The sequence below is a fragment of the Anser anser genome (assembly GCF_964211835.1).
Source record: "Anser anser genome assembly, chromosome: 3".
In the NCBI taxonomy this organism is placed as follows: domain Eukaryota; kingdom Metazoa; phylum Chordata; class Aves; order Anseriformes; family Anatidae; genus Anser; species Anser anser.
In genome coordinates this window covers 12,671,452-12,698,197 of record NC_139722.1, presented here as the reverse complement: position 1 = coordinate 12,698,197, position 26,746 = coordinate 12,671,452, and the positions used below count along the sequence as shown (strand labels likewise).

The following is a 26,746-nucleotide window of genomic DNA, read 5'->3' as shown; positions in this document are numbered from 1 at the left end:
GCTATTTTCTGCTCAAAAACATTTGGTACGGATCTTTTCATAGCTGTACTGAGCTCTACACAGGCAATAATCATATTTTAGTGACTCAGCACAGCTATGCTATGTTGCCATTTTTTCCAGTGATTTACGTGAAACGCCCATGTCTGTCATAAAATTAATCTTTACAAAATTAAAATAAAAATTACAAAAGTAATTTAAGTACAAAAATAAAATAAAGAAGCAACTAATAAAAAACAGTGGTTACACTGAACATCACAGTTTGCGTGCATGTAGTTGATAAGACCTCTACAGCAGAAGTCTTGAGGAGTACAAGATGGCATAAGATTATGTTTTCATCATACAAGTCTAATAGTTTTTACAGAGAAAGTAATGGAGCCAGTGAAATCAGAAGTTCTGGAGAAAGTCTGTTGGGATTTCCTAAGGAGCAAATGCCAGAATATGAGTGCTACATTGTTAGACAGTAATAACTCTAAAATAAATGGGGAAGGGTAAAGAAAAAAATAATATATATATATATATTTACATCTGTACCTTCTAGCACGAAGTAACAAAAAAAAAGGATGATAATTAGGATTAGATCTTGTCCTTCCACAGCCATATTCCAGACAGTGCATGCCTGATATGAGCAGACACCCAAGGACATAGCTGTGCTGACTGTTATTTTAGCACTTCAACTATGGCATGCAATTTGTTGACATACTAAATATCTCCCACGTGTTGAGAAACAAATGATATGTCGGTGTCCCGTGCTTTATGAGGACTGGGAGGATATCTATATAAAACACGTGCTGTGTTTGCCCGTGGGACAAGACCTGTGCATGCGGGTGTCCAAAACCTGGGCTTCACCCCTGGGCTGGGTGCTGGTGCGAGCAGCCTTGGTCCAGCAGGTGGAGCTCATCCCTAACAAAAAGGCATTAAAAAAAGGAAGAAACGAGGAAAGCTTTTTTTTTTTTTTTTCGTTCACATTTTCCCATGACTAACAGCTATTTTGGCGTCATTTTTACGATTTATCACCCTGCAGCTAATATTACAATGTCGCTCACAAGTGATCATAATGAGTCCTAGGTGGTGTATAGGTGAGGTGGTGTTGATTAGCTGTTGACAGATCTTCTGCAAGATCCTTAATGACATCCTGTGAGATTCAGAGTGCTTTCAGATTCCTATAAACCAGACTGCATCATAATGAGAATAGAAATGACAGCTAATTGCTGTGGAAGAGCACTAGAAACTTAGAGAAATTCTGCACATCCTGTAGAGATCTAATCTTGAAATCCGAGGACAGGCTTTAAAGAACTGATAGTACAGACTATTCACTATACTGCGTTAAATAAGGCTTGGCATAAGAATCATAATTGAAACACTTGAACAAAAATCCTCAGAACATGTCTTTTTTGTTAATAGGAAAAAATAACTAAACTTAGTAAAATATTGTTCATATCCACACGTTACTCACTTCTTAATCAAATTAGATTTTGTAAAGCAGATAAATCTCAGATATTTATTTTGTCTTTGTACAGGAAAAAAAAAAAAAGTGCCTTGAGGTCTGTTGTCAATGGGCTCTGACAATGACTTAGAAACTGCCTGGCAGATTTGGAGGTTGGGCTTGTCACCTCTCCAGGCCTAAAGGACAGTGAAGAGCCACCGGCAGTTTATCAGTGCTGCATAGTTCATGTAGAGGATACAGGCTGGCTTTTTAATGTCTGTAAAAACATCATGTTGGAAACACTTGTTGGCAAACCCTATAAAAACTACCTGCTCTTATCTGGGTACAGAAATCCCAGGACACTTCCTTAGGGTTGGTCTCTGAATCCCACTGAGTCTCCAACTTTACATTTCATTTTGACCTTTTAAAGAAAGACAAAAACAGCCATGTGTAGATGATCTCTCTTCCTTTTTTTCCTTTTTTTTTCCCTTTTTTTCCTTTTTTTTTTTTTTTTTCTCCCTTTCTTGGTGAACACAGAAAATAACTGTAATAATCCCAGACACAGGGAGAGATCAGAGGCAGATGCCTGAAGTCACTGATGGTAAAACAACAGCTACTCAGTCCTCTCCCTTCAGAAATCAGGTTAATCTCAGGTCTCATGACATTTAAAATGTAAGAAATCTTTATTCTGGTCTGTATCTTAACTCAAAGATCAATGTTTAAGTAGCAGAAACAAAACAGGATAAAAAATATAGAAAAAAAAAAGCAGTTTTTGTTTTGTTGTTTCACTAAATCCAAAGTTAGAGACAGCTATATTTCTCCTCCTCCCTTGTGTAGGGCTAGAAGTGAATGCAGAATCCTTATGAAAATCCTTGATTTAATTACCGTTGTTAGTACCTAGGACCTTAGCACTGGGTATAGTAGATATATTGCTGTGTTCCAAAGCAATCATACAATGTCATGAGACAAATTGTGTGAACCCCCAAAATCTGTCCACTCTAAGCAGTTTCACTGATGGCATATAAAACCTGGTAGAAAATCCATGACAGTAGAAATTTGGGATTTTGACAAGTTTGTCATTGACAATATGCTTTTATTTACTAGGCAGAAGCTTTGCTCAGTTGTAATATACATATACATATGTACTTTATAAACAACAACAAAAAAGTTAAGAATGTTTTTAGGAATTGCATTGACAATTTATATATTGCACTGAGGTAATTTGCTGTCACTGAAGCCAATTCTAACAAATGTTTCAGTAGTTGGAGTGGATATTCTATTTTATTTTATTTTATTTTATTTTATTTTATTTTATTTTTTGGGGGGGAAAGGGAAGGAGTAAGAATAAAGAATAAATTAAACTCATTTATTTAACAAAAAAAGCTACAGGCCTGACCAAGCTCCCTCCACGGCAGACTACACATGCCCATAAACCATAGCACCAGGCCATATATCTGCATTTGATGGCCCAGAGACAACATATTTATCAAGTTTTCTCCCTGCTTCAACCTGCAGCAGGTGAGATACAGCATGGCCCCAGACAGCAGACACAGGTAGCCTGCCTGCCACCATGGTGTGGGTGAAAGTCAGGGGTGCTTGCAGATGCAGAACTCACTGGGAAAATGTCAGAGAGAACCCAACTTGGTGTGGGCTTAATGATATTGTCTCCTAGGGTGTAAATTCCACCCCCAGCTCCTACCTGGGATTTATCTTGGAGAGACGCTGTTGAGGATTTTTGAAGGTGGCAGGGAAAATGAACGGTTCTGCAGCATGGAAAGGATGGTCCATGGCTCAGCTTTCCTCCCAGGATGTACCTTATTCTTCTGTGTGGGTATATAAAGACACTGTGGAGGAGGAGGATTCAATATCCCAATAGTGAGGGTAATCTACCGGAGCTGAGAAGGTTTAAAGTTGCAGAAACCTGCATTAGAGAAATGAAGAGACTGAGTGAGGCAATTTCTATCTACTCAAACCCTGTAGACTACACCTTTAGTTGATGAAATGATATGGGGACCCTTATGTTAGTGACTCAGTGTGAGTAGAGGTGAAATGAATAGATGAAATGAAATAAATAGGCATATTAATCCTGCCCTTAGTGATCAATGCTGAAGTTCCTTGGACACTTTGCAGCATTCATTCCATCCATGCAAAAAGTAGGAAATTTATTAGATAAGAAATCTTCTATTCCCAGGAACATTCATAGCTTTTGGGAATTATATGAAATACAATTAAAGTAGATTTTCAAAAGATTGCTACGTTAGAACTGTGTTAGCACTTGTTCGTGATGTTGTTATATTTTTACTTTAATTATAATTTTGTCATCATTCATCTTAATTCACTAGGATGAGTCTTAATAGCAATAGACATTGTTCTAAAAGTTGAGCTACAAAGCTAATTTGAATTAATGTAGAGTATGCATCTAATCTTCAGTAGTTATTCCTCAATACCAATCTATTTAGAAATCTTCATCTGAGTATTTTATCACATATTCAGGTTAGTCCAGAAATCAAATCAAACTAAATGGGACACACTTATATTTCAAATTTGGAAGATTCAGAAGAACCTACTGAGTTCATTTTGTATGTAGACAAACTCCCAGGAAGTCAGTAGCAAAGCAGTGTCAAACAGTGTGCTGAAAAGAAGGGGAAGAAAACGTTAACTAGAAATGCAAATGGAATATGACAGGAGGTTGACTCTGAGTATTTATAGGTGACAGGGTGTTAATGCATTATGCAAAAGAAAACACAAAGCTGGTTTCTTTTTCTAGATATTACATTAAAAACAAACAAACAAAAAAACCACCACCACCACCAAAGTTAGTAGAAACATACTCTATTTACAGTGCCATATTCCTTCTCCAGCTAAAATGGAGGAGCCTTAGGAAATGGAAGTCCACATCATTTTTACTACCTTGCATAATTCCTCAGGGGCTGGGAGAAGGCCAGTGAGTGTAATTCCAGAAATGTTAAAGTGTGCAACAGCATGATCATCATGTTTTGTGCCCGTCTAGTGCTGACTTTTGCTGGCTTCTTCAAAAATCAGTGGACCTTAACAAAGACCAGATCTTTCGATAATGCCTGAGGTCCATGATTCTTGACCCACAAGTGACAGGTATAACTTCACAACTGCTTGGCAGTGGAAAAGCAGAATGCTAATGTCTGAAATTGTGTGGCCAGTTACTAGTGGATCAGATAAACCATCTCTGTGAATAAATCTTTCCTGTGTCCTTGCAGTGTAAAATCAGGCTTTGCATGTCGTAAATAACTTAGAAATTAAGAGCTCCAGTGTGAGTCTACTAGGTCTGTTATGCTCTTTACATCGTATGAAGCATGCTGCCATCTCAGCTGTTGCTCTTATTCCTGCACTGATTATAAAGGGGGTGGGGAAAGACATCCTGTCTTTTATAGAGTCCTCCTCCCCAGTCACAATCTAGGGCAACCGTTAGCACAGCTCTCAGATCTGGATTGCTCAAGAAAGGATTGCCACAGAGCTTTTGATGTGTATTCTCCATACAGATAATCTGAAATCAATTTGACCCTGAATTATACATTGGGACAACTATTAGATTTTCCCTGCTGTTACTGTACAGCTATTTTTTCCAACTGCATGATATACCATAGAGCTTCTAACTTTCTTTAAGGTGAGCATCCTTTTAATGGGAAATATGGATGTTGCAGTTTTTCAGCCTGTTTACATCCCATGTGATTAACTACACAAAAGGATATCATAGCATTTATAAATGACAAACTCATTTATCCACAGAGAATTCATTCACCTTGCGGATTAGACACTGGAGCCGGCTCTGCCTGGACTATAAGTTATGAGTTCAATCACTGCAACATGCAAATGCATGTATATTGCTTCCAAGGCTAGCAGCGTAACCAGTTAGCACAGCCTAACACAACTGTATGTAACAGCGAGCTGATAACTTACCCATTATCACAGCAGCAAGCTGTGTTCCTGGAAGTTGGAGTCCTAGAGGTTACAGCGAAAAGACACATGGCTCTGTTCCACGTCAGCTCTTATCCAGAAGGATTTATTATTTTTGCCTGAGCACAAGCCCTGCAGGACATATGCTAGCTCCTGCAAATCCTCTTATGCATGTTATTTCTAGAAAGAAAAAATGAAACAAAACAAAACAAAAAAAAAAAGAACCAAAGCCTTATGGAGAATTCATGCTATAATACTATACCACTTATGGAATAAGCAGTACTGAAACAAAGAAACTCAGTTTGCATTTTCTAGACTGAAGAAAATGTTGTCTTAAAAATTATTTAAAAACAAAATCCTTCCAATGAAGAAGGTTTCATGTCTCACATATGTACTTTTATACGGTATGGTCCAGTTTAGTATCATCATTGTCAGAACCACTTCATCTTTCAGAAGGGAACATTATTTGTCACCTTCTCATATCTCTTATTAAATTGTATTTTTGTTACAACCCCAGCAACAGTGTGTTGATAAATCACAGTTTTCTAAAAATACTGTGTCATGCCAATTCCTTAGAATCTAACTATAATCAAAGTATGTTGGCAAATATATATGAAGTATATATGTAGCTGCTTTCCTCCAAACACTGCAGCTTCTAGAAATCATGTGGTTACAGGAAATATCCAGCTTTCGTATATGATGTAAACTTTGTTTACAAAACTCTTATTATTGCAGAAAATGCCTAAAAATATGTTGAGTTGTACGGATGTTTTGCACCTAAAGGGTGCAAAAAATGGACTGCAAAGAAAACGAGAAGCACTAAACCAACACATACAAATCCTGCAATTTTAAACTATTTTTTTTATCATTAAATTTGTACTAAAGGTTGCATGTTTGAAAGGATGCTCCACACCTGTAGAGTTTTAAGGCCAAGACAGAATAACTTAAGTCCCTCAAAGACTTATTTGTGGAAAAAAAAAACTTGCAGTCAACCTGACACAGCAGAGTGTGATGCTTGGAGCTGTAGGCAGCTAACAGCCTCTACACTCTTTGAGTCTTTGAGGTTTATTAAAGTGATTTTCACAGAATTAATCCTCCAAAATTGCTGTCTCCTTTAGCTGATCTCCTTCTCCAGCTAGCTCTTCTGTTCCCTTGCTTTGATAATTCTCTTCACAGAGCAGTCTCATGAAGCATGCAAGAAACATGCATATAATAAAGCTGTCTTGAGCAGTTGCTTGGTAACTGTATTAAAATGCTTCTAATATTCAAGAGATACATGGATTACAATAATAAAATACAGGAATACAGCAGGGAATCACTAACAGCTGTTAGAGATTTAACACCCACATCCAGATGCTTGAAAAAAACATGTTGTACTAATTAGCAATGGATTATTAGCAGTTTGAGTAATTGCTTTGGATTCAACATAATGATCCTCTCTGACATGAAGAATTTAAAAAAATCTTTCTGATTTTTTAATAAGATTACTCCTTATTATAAGTATGTATCAAGAGATTATAAAATTTAAGGTCATAGATTTAAAAATTATTCTTGAATGACAAGGTTTGGAGATCTTAAATATAACAAGGAAATAACTGGTATTCTTACAGAATTCACACCTCCTATTCAGGATCCACTGCCTTGTGTTTGCTTTTCCATACAAAGATCATAGCAGATATTTGTGCAAGGAAGGTCAGGAGGAAAATGTCTTGAAAAGATGCAGTACATTTATGAGTGTGCATGCTTTTTTAAAAACGTGGGTTGTACTGAAATGTTTTTTTTAGCAATGTAACCTAGGACTCATAGGATTAAATATTCATAGCCAGACTCTTCCTTCCAAAACCAGCAAAAAGAATATTTGGGTTCCTCTCATACTGCCTAAAAGATTGTAGAATGACTGCAATGGCTGTACTGGAGCCTTGCCAGTCCTACTCTGAGGTGGGAGTGGGAGGCGTGGGTCTGACTCCGGAGGCTGGTGATCAGAGCAGTCCCCTGAGAAGCCAAACATCAGTGTTCCAATCCCTGCTCCAAAGAGCATTTATACAAAGAGCACATTCATACAAAGTTGAATAGCTCAAGCAGGAAAGACTAAGAGGACGTTAGAGCCAAGTAGCCAAGTTATTATTGCAAATTAAAAAAGAAGAGTGCTAGACTTTAGATGAGAACTCTTCATTCTGTCCTGCATCCTTTTTCTAGAATTAATTACCAGATTACTTTGGGATGACAGCTTGTCCTTTACTAATAAATAAAAATAAATAAATAAACACAATAGCACTCACAATATTGTGAATTATAGTGTGACCAATATTCAAGTTTCCTTCACAGAAATATAATGTAAATAAAACCAGAAATGTAGAATGCTTTCTAAATTTCACCTGTCCCCTTACTGGCATTTATTAATACTCCTTTCCCTTTTCACTGTAATTAATTATAAATAGTACAATTATACTGCCATCAGCATCACTCCTTCTATGCTGCTGAATAGGAGGTAACACAGTAGACAACAAGAAAAAGAGACCATGATGATAGGGCTGAGGGATAAAGAAAAGAAAAGAGGATAGAAATGTAATCAATGTATAGGTACCACATACAGTCATCCTTTGAGGAGAGGTGCTATGCAAATACAGAATATTACACAAAAATAAGTCACCTTAGCTATCTGAGCTGTCATAAAGATTAAAATTGAGTTACCCAAGTGAACAAGAAAATCAGGACTTAGTATGCATTTGCAAAGGCACAAAAGTCTAAGATTTTATAGTATAGTCTTCTGAATATTAACTGTTAAATTATTGTACTGCTACCTTTTCCTGCTTCTTTGTAATGGAGTCTAATGATGTTATATATACTCTGGAAGTTATGAACTGGATGATCAGACTATGCAGAAGAAAATACTATAGTATTTGTTGAAATGGTACTGAATTTTTACCTGGAGCTGCCAGAACTCGAAGCACAAAGATAACACACATGGTGAAAGTAATGTTCTTTTTTTTTGGATCAGTCGATGAGAAATGTGCCATCATGCAGCTCACTTTACAAAACAGATTTCTTAGATTACAGTACATAGAATTCAATGTCATAGATGTAACTTTTATTTGCTGGTCCAAACTAATTCCCATGTTTTAGACACCATAGCCATAAGGTCCATTATATTACAGTAATAAAAATTAGGTATTCAATACCTTTTAGAATTATTAGCAAATAACAGAATTACTTTTGGTAACTTTAGCAGCCTAGTAAAATCAAGAAATTCATATTACTCTAGCAATTACCATAGTGGTTCTATCTTAATTAAAAAAAAAAAAGCAAAGAAAAAAAAAACAATCTTTGAATGCATTTATAACATTATTTTTATTCTACGACTACAGAAAATGCAAGGACTATTTATCAATATTATGCTCAATTTTATTTAGGAATAGCTCAGAAGTGGAAATTTATTGTGCTTGTGATTGTCTTTTATTGGGGTCATATTTACAAAGTGTTTTGTTGTGTAAGTCTAGTTTTTCATCAGTATGCCATGTACAGTCATTATATAAGCTAAGGCTTGGCTATCTGCTATCAAGGTAAAGACATTTATATTCATGTATTCAATCTGACACAGAGGAGGTAGATTTAATTAACAGTTCATAAATCATATCATATTGCCAATCTGGTATGTCTATACCAGAAGGCTTTGATCTAATCTAAATTTCTATGTGCATGAAGTTTAGCTTCTTCCTTTCTCTGCTAATCACCAATCACTTTGGTACTGTAATAGATATAATAAAGCACGTATTCTTTGTATAAAGCACTGAATAACTTGATTGCTGCTTGTGCCTTCACATTTCAAAACCTTGATTTTATAATCAAATTGTTAACAGATTTCACAGAAAGGCTTCATTGCAAGTGGCAGCTGGATGTCTCTTGTTTACAATACAAACTGCATACCCATCATCAACAGCATCATAGGTAATCCTTCTAGTTTAAGCAGAATAGTCTTTTTTGGTACACCTCAGACCTCCATGGACAGAGAAAGAAAAACAAAAGCATAAAGCAAAACACTGAAAATGCGGTGCTAAGTATGTAAGTCATGCAGAATGTGACTTTTTCTTCTGCAGTGGGAAACAAAAAATTCATTTGGCGTTAATATGTTAGTCCTAATCACCTCCTCTTCACTAAAAAAGCATGTTCATACTCTCTTCAATACTCAGCCTGGCTCCGGTCTACTTCAGATCCTAAAGAATCTTAAGAAATCTTAAACATTGCTTTAAACAGAACAGAGGAGCCTGTAGCTAATTTATAAGATTAACTTTGGTCTTTGCAGTCCTGATTATGTTCATCAATCATAACAGCATAAATATTCTTATCAGTGTTTTGTTAGAATGTCAAAGCTGAAAGCTGTCAAAACTGTTTATAATTAAAAGCAAAGATAATCATAACATTCTGGAATCTCTGACTCCCCATTATGGCCCTCTGCTGTGGAAACTGCTAGGGAATATGCTATGGTTCTGCAAGAAACATTTAATCTGTGGAGGAAATGGAAATCATAAATCTTTCTTCATATAGACTAAGGAAAACAATTGCTTTGTTTATTTGTTTGTTTGTTTGTTTTAAATTTGTCCTACCATGGCATGTAAATCTGTGATATTTGACATTGAAGCTATAAGCCATTTATCAAAGGCAGAGACAAATTATAGGAAAGGAAGTAGGAAAACATTTTTACTTTAAAGTGCTAATAGATAGATGCTTTCTGTAGCTCGTGTCAAATTTAGTGAACAATAAGAGATATACCACTTCATGTTTCCTTGGTTACAAATCTCTTTACTTAAGACATTAGAATTTGAAAGTCAAGTGCAAGGAGTAAAAACACTGTTTAATATAGTCCAGGCTGAAGTTCTGAACCTCATTCTAGGACAGGGTAAAATGTATCTATGTATTGAATCCCAGTCAGTGACATTGACATTCTTCACAAACCAGGGGTCAATGTATTTTGATTGAGATTTAGGTATGAGAATATAGAAATGGAGCTGCCAAGGTTCTCTGCTTTTTTGGATGACCTATATGTTTTCAGATGTTTTCTCCTTGAGATTTAGGAGTCAGGGAACATCATCACTGTTCCCAATGGGTCTTACTTGTAAAACTGTTGCTCCAATGATAGCATAAAGATTTAAGGGAAAGAAAAAATGGACATTTTGATTTAAGCATCTTCAGGGAGGAATTCTCCACAGTAGTCAGTATGTGTCAAAGGAAATAAATCCAGGGTTTCAAAGAGTAATCTTGTTTCTGTGACCAAGTGCAGGGTCTTACCTACCAATTTGCAAGCTGTCTGAACACGTATCAGTATGGCTAGGATTCAGGGCAACACTAGTACAACTCTGATTTTATATCTTTTTATAGAGCAACTACAGGCTTAGTTCAGTTGTCCAAACAGAGACTTCTAGTGCTATTTTAAATTCCAGAGGGTGTCTAAGACAACCACATAGTGTTTACAGATGAGGCATGAGATACATAGAAATATTGTTTACACTCGTGTACCATCACTTGGGCACAATACTTTGATTATCTGAAAACGCATTAGACAAAAGGTTGTGTTACAACCTTGCTTTGCCACAGTTTCCTAAGTACCCTCTATGGTCAGTAGGGATCTAGTTAAAGAAGTTAGTGGAGCTCAGGACTTTACTGGAAGCCCCTGAAGTTAATGGAGTTGCTTAAGGTTTCCTCGGTAAGAAGATGCAAATATCTGACTAAAGAAAAAAAAAAAAAAAAAAAAGATACTGCTGTTCATCTTTGCCAAGGTGGATCAAATATATGTTGTTCCTGCCAAAAGAAAGAGGTATTCAAAAGCCCAAAGTACTTTAATTCTCCATTAATATGCATTTTTTTCTATCACCTACTGTTTTAACTATCACATTTTGAGAAATGATGACATATGAATTCCACCACATTCTTTTGTGGTCAAGATTTGTTAAAAAACTCTTTGAAACAAATTCTGATTTCTGTGGGGCTTAGAAACCAAGGTTCAAGTGTTATCTGCATCCTAAAGAGCTCAGTAGCTGTAGAAAAACAAACTAACAAAAAAACACACAACCCCTCACCCACAGGCTCTAATGCCTTGATTGTGAAAAACAAAACAAAACAAAACAAAACACAAATTGACTGAATTCAGTGTGAAAGTTCTTAATAGTTTAAAACCATATAATTTCTTTCAGTGAAAATATTTATAATATTAACAGTGCTTACTATGTTGTAGCAATTAGCCTGAGTATGGCCTAGTTAGTAAATCTGCTTGTGTAGGTCTGTGAACTTTAACCAACTTGCTGTAGTAGAATTAGACGAAAATATGATCAAACCCTCTGTCCCAAACAACAAGATAGCTGTGGCGTGGTCAAGGAAACAGGCAACCAAGTTATGCAATCAGCTTGGATATTAACAAGAAGTCCCAAAATGTCCTCAAGTATCTAGAACCAGCAGATTGTGAGCACCAACAACAGTGAAGCAAATCAGAAAGCATCAATAAATAAATAAATAAAGTCTGATCATCAGTGAGGTGATGGATGAGCAGTCAGCAAGTCAGTGAAGTGGATCAAAAACTGGCTGAATGGCCGGACTGGTCATTGGGAAAGTCTAGTTGGAAGCCAGCAATGAAGAGAGTATCCCAGGGGTTAGCACTGGGTCCAGTCTTTTTTAACATCTTCATTAATGATCTGGAAGAGTGCACCCTTAGTAAATGTGTGGATGACACAAGCTTTGGGGGGGTGGATGACTCACTAGGGGGTCGTGCAGCCATCCATGGGGACCTTGACTGGGGAGGGGGAGAGGGGGGCTAACAAGAATCTCATGATGTTCAACAAGAAGTGCAGCATCCTGGACCGAGATGAAGAACCCCAGGCACCAGGACATGCTGAGGGCATCCAGTTGGAAAGCAGGTCTGCAGAAAAGGACCTAGGAGTCTTAGTAGACACCAAGTCAAATATGAGTCAGCAATGCGTCCTTGCTGCTAAGGCTAGCAATGTTCTTGGCTGCATTAGGCAAAGTGTTGCCAGCAGGTCAAAAGAGGTGATCCTTTCACTGTACTCAACATTGATGAGGCTGTACCTGGAGTAGTGTGTCCAGTTCTGGGCCCCCCAGTATAAGAGAGATGGACATACTGGAATGAGTCCAATGCAGGGCCACCAAGATGATCAAGGGACTGGAGCACCTCTCCTCTGAGGAGAGGCTGAGAGAGTTAGCACTGTTCCTCCTGGTGAAGAGGAGGGTCAGGAGGGGATCTTATCAATGTGTATAAGTACCTGAAGGCAGAATGCAAAGATGGAGCCAGTTATTTTTTTCCTGTGCCAGGACAAGAGGCAATGGGCACAGCCTAGACCACAAGGGTTTCTGCCTGGAAATCAAGAAGCATTTCTTTACTGTGTGGTTGACTGAGCACTGGAACAGGTTGTCCAGAGAGGTTGTGGAGTCTCCCTCCTTGCATCTTCAAAAGCTGTCTGGCCATGGTTCTGGGCAACCTGCTGTAAGGGTCCCTGCCTGAGCAGGAGAGTTGGACCAGATGACCTCCAGAGGTCCATTCTAACCTTAACCATTCTGTGACTCTGTGACTCTGTGATTCTGTGTTCTTTAGCCAGTCCTATGAGTAAGAATAAGCTAAGAGTACTGAGATAAACAATGGTGACTGAAAAAAATACACAACCCAAAAACCACAAACCAAACTCCAGGGAAGTAAATCCAACACACCTTCATCAGTATCTTTCCATCCTCCACAAAGCCCAGAGAGTGGAGAGAAGCCCAGGAAAACCTCACAGCCCAGCACTAGAACAATGCACAGCAGAGCAGGAACCACTGTAACAGCTGCCCAGCCCCCCTCCAAAACTGTGCCATCTCTCCCATGGGACCAAGGAGGTCATGCAGGCAGCCAAGACATTAACCTGTACAGCTGCTCTCCCTCACTGCACCATCTCCCCCACAGCACAGGAAAGTCATGTAATTAATGTATGTGTGATTAAAGTGCTTTAGTATGCAAACCTTCCACATTGCCATTTGGTTTTACATATGACATATGTAGGTTGGACTTATTGGGGTGAAGGGAATTAAGGGAGTCAGGGGAAGCAGATCTTACACAACAGCAACCTTGAGTAAGCTAGTGAAGAGAAATGGATGGTGATGAACTACTTTGATCCTGTTTGGAACTGAATACTTTTGAATAGATCTAAGATCTGCGTGAGGAATCTGCAAGTAAAATGTGCTGACAATGAGAGGAAGAAAAGCCAATTTAGGGAGGTTTTTCCACTCTTGTTTTTACTTACATTAGCATGATCTATTCAATACAAATGAACATTTTCCACTCTTTTGCATGGAAATGATTTAATATTTTTGATTAAGATGAAAAGAAACAATGAAAGAAAGTTTCTTAGATTCTACATAATTTAGATAACGTGCATAATTCAGCAGGGACAAAATGTCAAATGAAATAGAAATTATCAGTCTGATGTAAACTGATCTGCCTTTCGTTTATTCAGCTGACCCTTACTTGTTGGCTGCAGAGAGCTGAACATTATCTTTGAGCCCCCAGTATCTTATTGGCATTTGTAACCTCATGCATGGAGCAGTAATTTGTAGTAAATATCCTCACACAGCGCTATATTCACAATAATTTCTTATCCGAACAGTGTAGTGAATATTGATAATAAAATACCAGACTTTAATGCTTGCTAACTGTTGCAGGACACTAACTATTGCATAACTTCCTTCCAAGTGATAAAGGCCAAATCAATAGGTATGAAAGAGAAAAAAATAAGAATTGTAGAATCACAGAATCATTGAATCATAGAATATCCTGAGTTGGATGGGACCCATAAGGATCATCGAGTCCAGCTCCTGAGATATAGCAGAAACATTGCTACCTAGAAAGAACTACGAAAACAAACAAACAAACAAACAAACAAAAACATGGACAAATTACTTAAAACACAACAATATCCTTTTGTTCTCTTGATTCCTTTTTTTTTTCTTTTTTTTCTTCCCTGTTTGATGTGACAAATCAAGCCTCCAAGAGCACATATAGCCCTCATACCATTGTCTTTTGGTTTCATGTACACACAGAAGAACAAATGTCTTCTGAGTCCAGTGATGAGTAGCTTCTGTTTTATTCAGGCCCCAGCAAGGCAATGTGGTTAGACAGCAGAAGGTGCATAGAGCTGTTCAGTCTCATAAAAAGTCAAACTACTGTTAGTGAAATATTGTGAGTCTTGTAACAGAAGTACAATTTTTTATCTAGTGAATATTATACTTCTATAAGGAAGTTTCCAAGAGTAGCTGTTCCCTCTCTTCTTGTTTGCTATAACTGCACAAATAAGCATGTCTGAGATCATGCCACAGCCTTTGTCCTTACAGCTGGTCTTCCAGATTCCCATAAAGGAGAAGGGTCGAGTCCAAACTTTCTGTGGCTCATGCTCCTGGAAGGTGCTAAACCGGAAGCCTACCTGAAGCACCTGAGTGAGTATTAGTAGGCTGGAGCCAGAACCATGCCAGAGACCACAACAGTTTAAGTGTGAATGACTATGTGGAGGTGCTCAGGCCCATGCCCGGTTCAATTTGCTAGTGTTGGCACAGATGCAGAGAAGATTTGTGACAGCTAGAGAAGCTAATGTTCTTTCTACTGGAAGCACTGGTTTCAAAGTTTTTATCCTTAAAGAGAAAAAAAGTGAAAAGAATCTAACTTTGCTAGATAAGAAAAAAGGAAAGAAAGTGATCCACATTTATCAGACATTTCACTTGAGAGACGTTTGAAATGTCGGAGTGGAAAAGTCAGGATGAAGCAACAAGGTCAAATATCTTTCAAGCCAGAAAAAAGCTGAAATAATTTGTATTGCCAGTTCTCTGTAGCAGATACTATCAAAATAGAATATTCATGCAAAACCTCCCATTTTTCAGTGAAAAATGATTTAGCTAATTTTTTTAAACCTTTTTAAGAACTCTCAATGAAAATTTTCCTCCATGGTTCCACTATATCTGTTACAGAGGGAAGTACATGTTATTCAGGAGATGGGGAGTGGCATTTAAATGAATTATTGAACACTTCTAACTGAAAGTGTCATCATTGCTTCATTTCAGATTCATTTGTTTTACAGCCTGTTTTACAGAACATCTTTGCTCAGGGACTGGAATGAAGAAAACTAATGTCACATCTTAACCTACTCTTAGGTCTTGCCTTAGATGTCCTAGTAGAGCTCATAGTCTCCAGCTGCCACAGGAGACCATCCTGCCTTGGTACACTTTATGTATTGCAATATTACACATTGTAATTTACATATTACCCAGTTGTAGTGCTTTAATATCAGACTAAATCCTGCTCCAATGACTGGTTGATAACTATATACTCAGGATCTAGAAACAATATTCATTAAACATAAAACTTGAAGATATGAACAATTCAAACTGTTAAACAGAGATTAAGACAGTCAATGTCTATGAAAAAAATGCAAAGACATTTAAGATAATACTTAAAAAAAGTAAAAAATTAACACATTTAAAAATATATAAATGTGCATATGTATGTGTGCATATGTATCTTTTTTTCTGTGCATTTCTATCGTATCACATAATCTTATTTTTCTTTTTCTCAATACTAGCTTTTACATGAAGAAGCCTAAATGTAGAATTTACTCTTTTATTTTATAGTATAATTGACCAAGGCATAGTATAAGAAATTAATATGTGCTCATCAGCTAAAATAAATAGAAAGTTGTATGAAGTGGCTAGAACATAGTTATATATGTGGCTAGAACATAGTATGCCAGGTCCTAACTTTTAGCACACATATGTAGTCAAATGGTTGTTAAACATAGGTTGTCAATATAGGTTGTTTCATTCAGAAAGTTTGCTATAAATGATACCTTCAAAAACATAACTATGCCACTGTAAGTTGTGACTACTCTTCAAGCTATCATATTCTTTCAAAAGAAATTTGGCCTAAGGGAAATCACTGCAAAACAACATTACTGAAATCTTTACTTTACTACAAACATCTAACAATGCAGGGTGTAATCCTGGCTTTACAGATAGCAAGCATTTTACCCTTGAGTTTCTCTGAGCCAAAAATGCACCTGAACTTTTGTGTTGGAGAGAGCTGACGCTATGCAATGAACATGTTCTGTAGTACACAAAATTATGATTAGTTTTGAAAGGATCATAGACAAATTCAGTGGAGCTATGTCTAGGGCTGCAGAGATTATCAAGTCCACTCACTGCATGCCAAAGCTAAGCTGATTTGTGCTGCAAATATCTCTGCTGATTGTAGAGATTTTCCCTTCTCAATGCCTTTTTACTTTGCAAATAAAAGCTTGGCATTTCAAGAGTAGCCCCACTTATTCAAGTAGAGCCAAGAAAGAATCTTTATTTAGTGCACAGCCACTATTACTTGCATCACTAAATTGTACCATTTGCTTGGCCTGACCCCATATGTTACACACACATCTGTTTAATTGCAGATACAATATTGGTGTATTCTACTACTGTCAAGTCAAAATAGAATGAATTGAATTCACTAAGAAATGGAAAACAAAGAAAAGACGAGATATATGATAAAACTTGTTTAAGACACAGCTTTATATATGGCAAAGAGATACTGTATTTAGCTTATAGGAATAATAAGATAATGAGGTAATTAGCCCATTAGTTCATTTGAAATTCATAGTTGTATCCACCTACTCTTGCAGTTCTGCAATGCTGCAATTAAATGGTTTTATAACTCATTTAGATTTCCACAACTGACTGACTGACTCACTACTGTCAATGGCCATAGAGTGACAAAAGTGAGGCAGATTTTTGTCCTAATTAGACTGCAAAGAAAACAAAAGCAAAAAGAAACAAGCAAACAAAAATGTAGAGGTGCCATTTGCATTCACTTCTATACTGAGACAATAATGAAGAATACATTCAGAAACTCCTTATAATTCAAAGAACAGTCTTTCTGATGCTATACACTATAACAGTAGGGGATTTCCAGCACTATGCACTCTTGACAGGAAAATACCTTAGAGTTGTGTATGTTGAAAATATATAATAAATATGCAGGGTCATATTTATTATGCAGGGTCATACAGTTATACTGTATCATATTTAGATCATATTTAGTAAAACGTTCAATTAAAGGTTGTATTAGAAACTACATAGACTCTTGTAAATGAATGACTGAATCAAATGTTTGAATTGTATGAAATTAAATCAAATTTTGTAAATGAAATTTACGAAATCCTCTTCAAAAGGAAAGAACCTCATCAGATTGATGTTTGGGAATTTAAGTGTTAACATTTTTTTTTTAAATTTTATTTTATTAATAGCTGCTACTATTTTGAATGATAGCATCTCCTCCTCCAGATAATCATAATCATTATGCCCGAGATGCACTTGAAAGACAATTTAGAAATGAAATTGTAGGAAAATCATCATCTCTTTCTAGGGAACATTGCTGATGGTGAGTTGCCTCCTCTACTATCTGTGATTTCCATCAGTGTTTTTTATTCAAGTTTATCAGAATTCAGACCTTGATACCTATCTATCTATCTATCTATCTATCTATCTATCTATCTATCTATCTATCTATCTATCTATTTATCTAATCTACCTATATATCTCTATATTTATTTATCTATATATCATCTATATCTCTATATATCTAATCTGCTTGAAGAGATCCTTGGACAACTCTTTAATATCCCTTATGTTTCATAATTGAAGAGTCCTTCAAGTTTAAAAGACATTCAGCACCTGTTCTACTCCTTTGCCTTTCTTTCCTTCTCCACCCCTAACAGTCAGGATATTCATGTTACTGAGATATTGTAAGATGAATTATAGCTGAGAGATATTTAAACTATATCTCTTTTTCTTGTACATGGGAGGATAGTTAAATTAACATCTAGCAGAGAGAATTACATGGGAAAATACCTGCCTTAAACAGACTGCGTAAGATGAAGATGATGCTGGCTGCCAATAGAAAGCATTCTGAAGAACTGGAATAAAGAAAGGTCTCCACCTCTGGTTTGTAAACCCAGACAAATGAAAAGAGAAATTACTTCTATCACCTTTTGGTCACCAGAAGATTCTAGATATTTTTTTCCTGTAGAATATATATATATATTTTCCTGCGGTTAATTTTGCCTATGCTATTCTAAACTTTAACAAATAACAAATTCTAGTCTGAGTAATGATTGTGACCATTTCATTTCACTAACTTTAGGTTTCACTTACCATGCTCGGAGTGAGAAAACATGGTTGAAACCATACTTAAGGTCATACTCTATACCCTAAATCAGCTGCATCTTCATTTCCAGATGAGTTGTAAACTACAGGTCATTAAAATAATATTGCATGACTTAAGTTATTATTTGGCAGAAATAGATTGGCTGCTTGTCCGTTTTAGAGATGAAATATGTATGAGTCAGTGTGGTGTTTTAACACTGATGGCCAGGTCAGCTCCACCACATTGCTCTCTCACTCCCCCTCTTCAACAGAATAGGGAGAGAAAATATAGTGAATAAAAAAGGCTTCTGGATGCAGATAAGGACAGGGAGATCACTCATTAATTACCATTGTGGGCAAAACAGACTCAGCATAAGAGATAAAAAGATTCAGAAAAAAAAATGTTAGTTGTTGCTTATTGATAACAGACTAGATCAGTGAGAACTAAAAGCAAACTAAAAACACCTCCCTCCCCATCTATTCTACCTCCTCCCCACAAGCAGCATTGGGGAATGGGGGCTGCAGTCAGTCCATGATGCTTTGTCAACCGCTGCTCTTTCGCGGTCCCTCTCTGCCCCTGCTCCCCGTGGGGTCCCTCCCACGGGATGCCTGCAAGGAGCTACAGGATTCACCCAGACTTTTATTGTTGAGTTGGCATCATGGTTTACATCAATGCGTTCTGGGTCACGATCAATGTTTGCTGTTAACTGAGAACTGGAAACTGTTCTTAGTGTGCAGGTCTTAGCAGAGTATCCTGCTGCTACTGGGTGACGGATTTTTCACTAACATTGTAGACCTCTTGAGGGCTCACAACACTATCAATGTGGTAGATTTACCCTGCTGGGCTGCTAAATTCCACCACAAATATTTTCTCACTCCCCTTTCTCAAAGGAAAAGGGCATATGAGCTGAGATAAGGTCAGGGAGATTTCTCACCAGTTACCATCATGGGCAAAACAGACTCAGCACAGGGAGATTAATGTAATTTATTGTCTATCACTAGCAGATTACAACAGTGAGAAACTTCAAGCAAACTAAAAACACCTTTCCCCCACCTCCTGCCCCCGTTTCCATCCACCCTATTCTACCTCCTCCCCACAAGCAGCATTGGAGAATGGGGGCTGCAGTCAGTCCATGATGCTTTGTCATCTGCTGCCCTTTCACGGTCACTCTCTGCCCCTGCTCCACATGGGGTCCCTGCCATGGGATGCCGTCCTTCCCGAACTGAGCCTGAGGGAGCTGCCCACAGGCAGCAGCTCTTCAAGAACTGCTCCCACATGGCTCTGTACCACAGGGTCCATCCATCCGTCAGAAGCAAACTGCTCCAGCACGGGTCCCCCACGGGCGGCAGCTCCCCCCAGACCCCCTGCTCCTGCGTGGGCTCCTCTCCACGGGCTGCAGCTCCGGCCCGGGGCCTGCTCCTGCGGGGGCTCTCCATGGGCCGCAGCCTCCTCCAGGCCACATCCACCTGCTCCACCGGGGGCTCCTCCACAGGCTGCAGCGTGGAGATCTGCTCCGTGTGGGACCCATGGGCTGCAGGGGGACAGCCTGCTCCACCAGGGGCCTCTCCACTGGCTGAAGTGGAACTGCTGCTCCCTGCCTGGAGCACCTCCTGCCCTCCTTCTGAACTACCTTGGGGGCTGCAGGGCTGGCTCTCTCACATTTTTTCACTCCTCTCTCCCAGCTGCAGTTGCACAACAGCTTTTTCCCCCCCTTTCTTCCATATGTTCTCCCAGAGGCCCACCCAGCCAGCATTGTTTCCTGGCTTGCCTCTGGCCAGTGGCAGGTCCCTTTTGGAGCTGTCTGGAGCTGGCTCTGATCTGACATGGGGCAGCTGCTGGGCGGTGCTCACAGAGGACACCCCTGCAGCCCCCTGCTACCAAAGACCTTGCCACATAAGCCCAATGGAGGCAGAGGTATAGAGAGTCTCACAAATAGCCTCTTACACAGATGCAAATGGAATTACTATATTATAACTGAATGGGGATAAACATCTAAATAACAATGTTTAATTTCTTACAGTACCCAGGTGCTGTGCAGGGAGATGCATACCTGTAAATTCAAAATTTCTTCTTTTTATAGAAAAGTCTTTACAGATATATATAAAATGCACTGAATACATCCCCAATTTTAGGACCAGATCGACTATTCAATCGATTTACCCATGTGAAATTAATTGCCTGTTCATAACAGCATGCTTCATGTACTTAAAACATACTGCCCTACAGTAAAAAAGAATTCACTAGCATTTAGAAACTAAACAGCTCCAAGGTAATATGCTGGTAAATCCCAGAATAACAAAATATTTAGTTATTGACAGCAACTCTTGTCCTTGAAATCTCAGCATTTTAGTCTCATTTGCAGGAGGAACCAGAAAAAAAATTGGCAAGTAGTTATTCTTTGTTCAGTTTCCATAGCAACAACAATAATATATTCCCTCCTCCCCCTTTACTTTTCCCTTTACAGTGATGTGAATTTCTGGAGATTGCAGTTTATTTGCTACTGAATATAAAATTGCTCTGCTCCTGCCTAGGGGGAGCTGTGCTGCAACAAATATTCTTCAAGTATTTATGGGTATATGCTTGAGAATTTGGCATTGCATAATAACAATCTTGTGTTGTGACATGGTGACTCTTATTGTATAAAATAAAATGATACTACTAAAGAATCTATCATGATGTAAGTATACTTCTACCAGGCATTAACTGATGTTCTGATTTCCTTTTCTCCTTCTGGTAGGGAAGGAACACTGTTTTCTGATGTTGTGTCCCAGGAAGTTCATGCAGCTTTATAGCCATTGACCATAAGTTTTATAGCTATGAGATCATGCAGCTTTATAGGCATTCCCAAAATACTACCAATGATAAATCTAAAATAAAGGAAGCAGCACAGTCAGTATGAGGTCCAGAGCAGGACCAGTACCGTTCAGCATCAATACTGTTCCACGAGGTGGTCTAAAGTGAGCTACACCCCATGGCCTGACTTTTCTGGAAGAAAAATAAAAGCCAGGAATCAAATTGTGGTAAAACCCACATTTTTTTTTATTTTATATTTTACATTTTATTTATTTATTTATTTTTGGTCTGATCTTGAGTGGAACAGCTCTGTTTTACCCTCTCCTGGAGCCTACACTCATAAAGCATGCCTGGCATTTGAGGCAGAAGTCAGGTGTTGTTAGATACTGCGAATGATACATCAGAATTTGACAATTTTTGTATCACCCTGAAAAGTAGAGAGAAGGTTCATGAACCGAAGTGATAAGACAAGGGGAAATGGCCTCAAGTTGCACCAGGGGAGGTTTAGATTGGATATTAGGAGAAGTTTCTTTATTGAAAGGTTTGTGTGGCAGTGGAATAGGCTGCCCAGGGAAGTGGATGACTAACCATCCCTGGAGGTCTTCAAGAAACATGTAGATTTAGAACTTGGTAGCATGGTTTAGTAGTGGACTTGTCAGTACTGGGTTAAAGGTTGGACTGGATGATCTTAGAGGTCCCAGAGTTGTCAGGCATGATATCCCCTTAGTTGGCTGTCACCAATCACCTACTTATTTTCCACATGCTTTAGCAGAGTCTTCAGGAGGATCTGCTCCATGATCTTGCCAGGCACAGAGGTGAGACTTACTGGCCCGTAATTCCCCGTGTCTTCTCTTTTTTCCTATTTTAAAAATGGGGGTTATGTTTCCCCTTTTCCAGTCAGTGGGAACTTTGCTGGACTGCCACAACTTCTCAAATATGGTGGATAGTGGTTTAGCAACTATATCTGCCAATTCCTTCAGGACCTGTGGATGCAGCCCATCAGGACCCATGGACTTACACACCTTAAGTGTCCTTAGATGGTCTTGAACTGATCTTCTGCTGCAGTGGGCTGTCTAAATTGTAACTTACTGTCTGCACAGAGGTTAGCTGACTTTTCTTTCCCATAGCTTTTCTTTCCTATGGCATCAATCTCTCTCGTGTACATTTTTACAAAATATAAAATATAAAACTTTAATTTTGTTTTCTCTGTTATCATTATGAAATGGAAGTGTTTAACATTGGTAACACAGGCACAGCTACCACACTGCTTTTTATGGAGCAAATTTATTGTCAGTGAAAGACTGAGTTTCATAATTTACAGTAAGAACTGCTGAGACAGATAACAAAGTCTACTTTCATTGTATCTTTTAGCTGTAAGGCAAAGTTAGTGGCATTTGTGACAGTATAAACATACAAACTAAGAAACCGCATGGGGAAAAAAAGCATTCTAAGTAACGTTTGTCATGTATTTGTTTAATGCCATGGTTCTTGAACAACTAGTGTTGCAAGACATTGATTTTGAAGAGATATTTGTATACTTTTATTGATGCACAACACTGAAATATAATACCTTTTCATAATGAAAGCTCTGTATGTTTCATTTCCATTTCTTTGGATATTAACCAGCAACCTGATGAAGAGCCAGATGCTAATGGAATTACAAGAGAAACTCAACAGAGTCTTTACCAACTTTCTAGCCAATTTTTTAATGAGCAAATGAGGACTTTGCTTTGTTTTTCTAGAATAAAAATGTACTTTTAAAATAATGCTTCATTAACTTAACAATTCTAAAAATAAACTTTGGTAAATGTGAGGTGCTTTTCCTTCCTTTACTGTGAACTAACTGATTAAATTTGGAGATGCAAACAAATCTTTTCTGTCACAGTATTCAGAACAAGATGTGGAATCTCAGCAGTCAGGGTCTTGCATGACAGTGTTCAAGAATTTGGCTGAAGAATAATGGTATTATATTAGTACACGATGAGAAGTCTCCTCTTTGGCTAAACTTTGTTTTCTTTTTTTTTTTTTCATTTTTCATACAGAATCTTTGTTCCATATTTTACAGACAAAATGCAAAAGCTAGGAATTTGAAATCATTTGTTTTACAAGGTAAGAAGGCAATTATAAATGTAATAATCCTCTACCCTTTCCAAATTTTAAATGATCATGGATAAGGGGATATTTGCAGTGAAACCTAAAGGCTTGTTTCAAATTCACAAAGCTTAGATATTAACTGCCATACAAATACCATTAAGCATGTGGGTCATCCACCTGGAACTGGTTGTATGGGAGACCTGCATCTTTCCACAGAAGGCCTGACACTAGTAACCCATGTTACTAGTTCAGGTGCCCATGTTTAGACAGCTAAGTTGAGCCCCTCATGACATTCAATTCAAAATGTTTTGTTTTGTTTTGTTTTGAGTGAAGAGTGAATACATATCCTAATGGTAAAATAGATCTTTCAGCTTATATGTGTGCAAAAGCTCCATCTTGGGCAGATAAGTGATTTTTTCCATTCTTTTGCATCTACAGATTTGAACTGCAATGGTATGGCATAAGAATAATAATGTTCTCAGCCTTGACCTATGTAGTATTTCATCCGTAGACATAAGATGTTACGGTCCACAGGCACGCCACAGCATTTTGTGTGGCAGTCAGCTCTGTCAGCACAGGTTAAAATGCAACAGGGGCACAAGCTCTGCAACTCAGATTGCAGACCCTCTTAGGGATGACTTGCAAATTAATATGTGAATAAACAAACCAAAGATGAAGAAGGTAGTTGGATTGCCACCTGCATATAACTCCTCTTTCAGCTGCAAGTGGGACAAGTGAAGATTTTGTTCCACCTCTACAAAAAGATCAAACTCTAATCTGTAAGCTTTTCTTACAATGACAAGCACTTACATATGTCAAAGAAGTTAATGAAATCAACTACACCAAAGGCAAGGACTGCTTTGCATAGTTGAGGGAATACAGTCTGTAATTTTAAAAAAGATTTTGTATAATTTCATATACCTGAAGCATAATTTCAAAACTTAAAGCAGGTTAATAAGAACAGCATAATTTATGGATACCAAATATGTACTTTTCTCAAAGTAGCACTGCAGCTTTTAAGCACTGCAGAACACAAGTTCAACATGCGCAGCTTAGGGACTGGTGAACACCAGGAGGGCTCTTTCAGTGAAAGACAAGCTGCTCGTAGATTCCCTTTGGAAACCTCAGTGGAATCCAAAACTCATCCTGCTTCAGTGAGCAATTCCCCTGAAGCTAATGGCTTGACTGACAATTGCAACTCCATCAGTTCTTCTGGTTTATTTGAAATGGCTCATATAAGCCAAATGTATTATGTACACTTAAATTGAAAATGTCCTAGTTGTATTTGTGTAATAGCTTAGACAAATACACATGCATCCATTAGCCATGCTTTAAGAGGGGAACAAGAGAAAGTATTCAGTGTCACCAGTTTCAAAGGATCATGCTCTAAGTCAAATCCAAGTAAGAGCTGAATGCTTGTGGAAAGAAGGAAAAGTTGAGATTGTATCTCAAGCCCTATCATTAAATACTGGCAACAGCTAGCTCCTGTTCATTTTGATGGGAATTCTCACACAGATAAGAAGTCACCAATGCAAGAGTTCAACAGACTGACGTTTCTTTATTTTCATATAATTCCTGTAAATGCATACCATGGAAAAAATAAAACATGCTCTCCAGTTATTCACACAGTCAGACCTATGCAACACATGAACTCAGAGGTCTTCTTAACTTGCTATTATTCTATTAAATTCATTTTTTGTTTCCTTTGTGACATCTTTTTCTGTCTTCTAAGAGTAGCTTTATTACCATAGGCCATAATGTCAATATATATGTATAAAAAAAAAAAAGTAATTAAAAAAATCCTCCTTTAACTGTCAGAGTTCAGCACACATGGAAGTAATTAAATTCAGAAAAAGACTAGTCAGCTTTCCCCATCTTTCTTCAGCCAGTTATAGTTATCAATCTAAACAGAAAATCTCAGTTTAAAATTTCTGACAATTGAGCTCATGTCTGCAAATTCATCTCAAATATCTCACAGTCAAACCAGGCTGCTGCAGAGTGCTGTTTTGAAACACATATGAAACACATTTGAAACACATATGACTGTGTTGAATGCTTTGAGAATCTCTTGGTGTGAAAAATGAGAAACGGTGAGTATAAGCTGTTGAATGAGAAGTTCTACCTTCAAGAAAACGTGTGTGTAATTAAAAAATAAATACCTAGTGTCCAATCAGTTATTCTTAGATCAAATTTTAATATGTAAAATAAGCAAAAAAAAAACAGATGCTAGCACAGAAGACAAACTTTTCTGAAGTTTGTGCATAAATTGTATTTTCTAATGTCTACAGCTCCAGGTTTCCATGCTTTTTACCTTTCATCAGCTGATGATGATATGATTTCATCATATCATAAACACTAAGGAAAAATAGTGGAAGAGAGAGAAGAGTTATTTGTACAAGTAAACTGAAGATAATTTCACAAATGATAACAAATATGAAGCTTTCTATAATTAGTGACGACATAATTCTGCAAATATTTTTGAAGATAATATTATGTGCAGTCAGTACAAAGGGAAGCACAAGGAAGTGATGCCTAGGATGATCCGTCAAGTAGGTTCAAGTGCACTGGAAGAGAGCTCATCCCTCTGGTGGCTCTAACAAGTCTCCACTTAAACTCCAAATCTTTGTTGGCCAAGAAAGCCAACAGCATCTTGGCTTGTATCAGACATAGAAGGGTCAGCAGGACTAGGGAAGTGATTGTCCCTCTGCTCTTGGCTCTGGTAAGGCTGCACTCCAGAACACTGAATACTGTGTTCAGTTTTGGGCCCCTCACTACAAGAAGGACATCCAGGTGCTAGAGTGTGTTCAAAGAAGGGCAACAAAGCTGGTGAAGGGTCTAGAACACAAGTCTTATGAGGAGAGGCTGAGGAAACTGGGGTTGTTTAGCCTGGAGAAGAGGAGGTTCAGGAGAAATCTTATTTTACTTTACAATTACCTTGAAGGATGTTGTAGCAAAGTGGGGATCAGTCTCTTCTTCCAAGCACCAATGAGAAGACAACGGAAAATGGCCTCAAGTTGCACCAGGGATGTTTAGGTTGGATATTAGGAGAAATTTCTTTACTGAAAGGTTTGTGTGGCATTGCAATAGGCTGCCCAGGGAAGTGGTTGAGTCACCATCCCTGAAGGTCTTCAAGAAATGCATAGCTGTAGAACTTAGTAGCATGATTTAGTGGTGGACTTATCAGTACTGGGTTAAAGATTAGACTGGATGATCTAAGAGGTTTTTTCCAATCTGAATGACTTTATGATTCTATTACTCTATGATTCTTGCTTTGTACTCGCACATATGAGAGGTGG

General features: G+C 37.9%; 2 long non-coding RNA genes across 2 annotated transcripts in view; one reads left to right on the top strand and one right to left on the bottom strand.

Annotated features, from left to right (window-relative positions):
* LOC310896094 overlaps positions 1 to 26,746 on the top strand; it is a 46,725-nt gene that overhangs the window by 2,952 nt on the left and 17,027 nt on the right. Inside the window, exon 2 of the long non-coding RNA XR_014581170.1 lies at positions 23,399 to 23,465. This is a non-coding gene — a long non-coding RNA (uncharacterized lncRNA). The remainder of the gene's footprint in view (positions 1 to 23,398; positions 23,466 to 26,746) is intronic.
* Positions 2,696 to 19,160, bottom strand: LOC310897504. Its single transcript, XR_014582352.1, has 4 exons — positions 19,049 to 19,160; positions 5,357 to 5,533; positions 3,991 to 4,055; positions 2,696 to 3,344 (listed from the first exon to the last, which is right to left on the bottom strand). It is a non-coding gene; the product is annotated as an uncharacterized lncRNA (long non-coding RNA).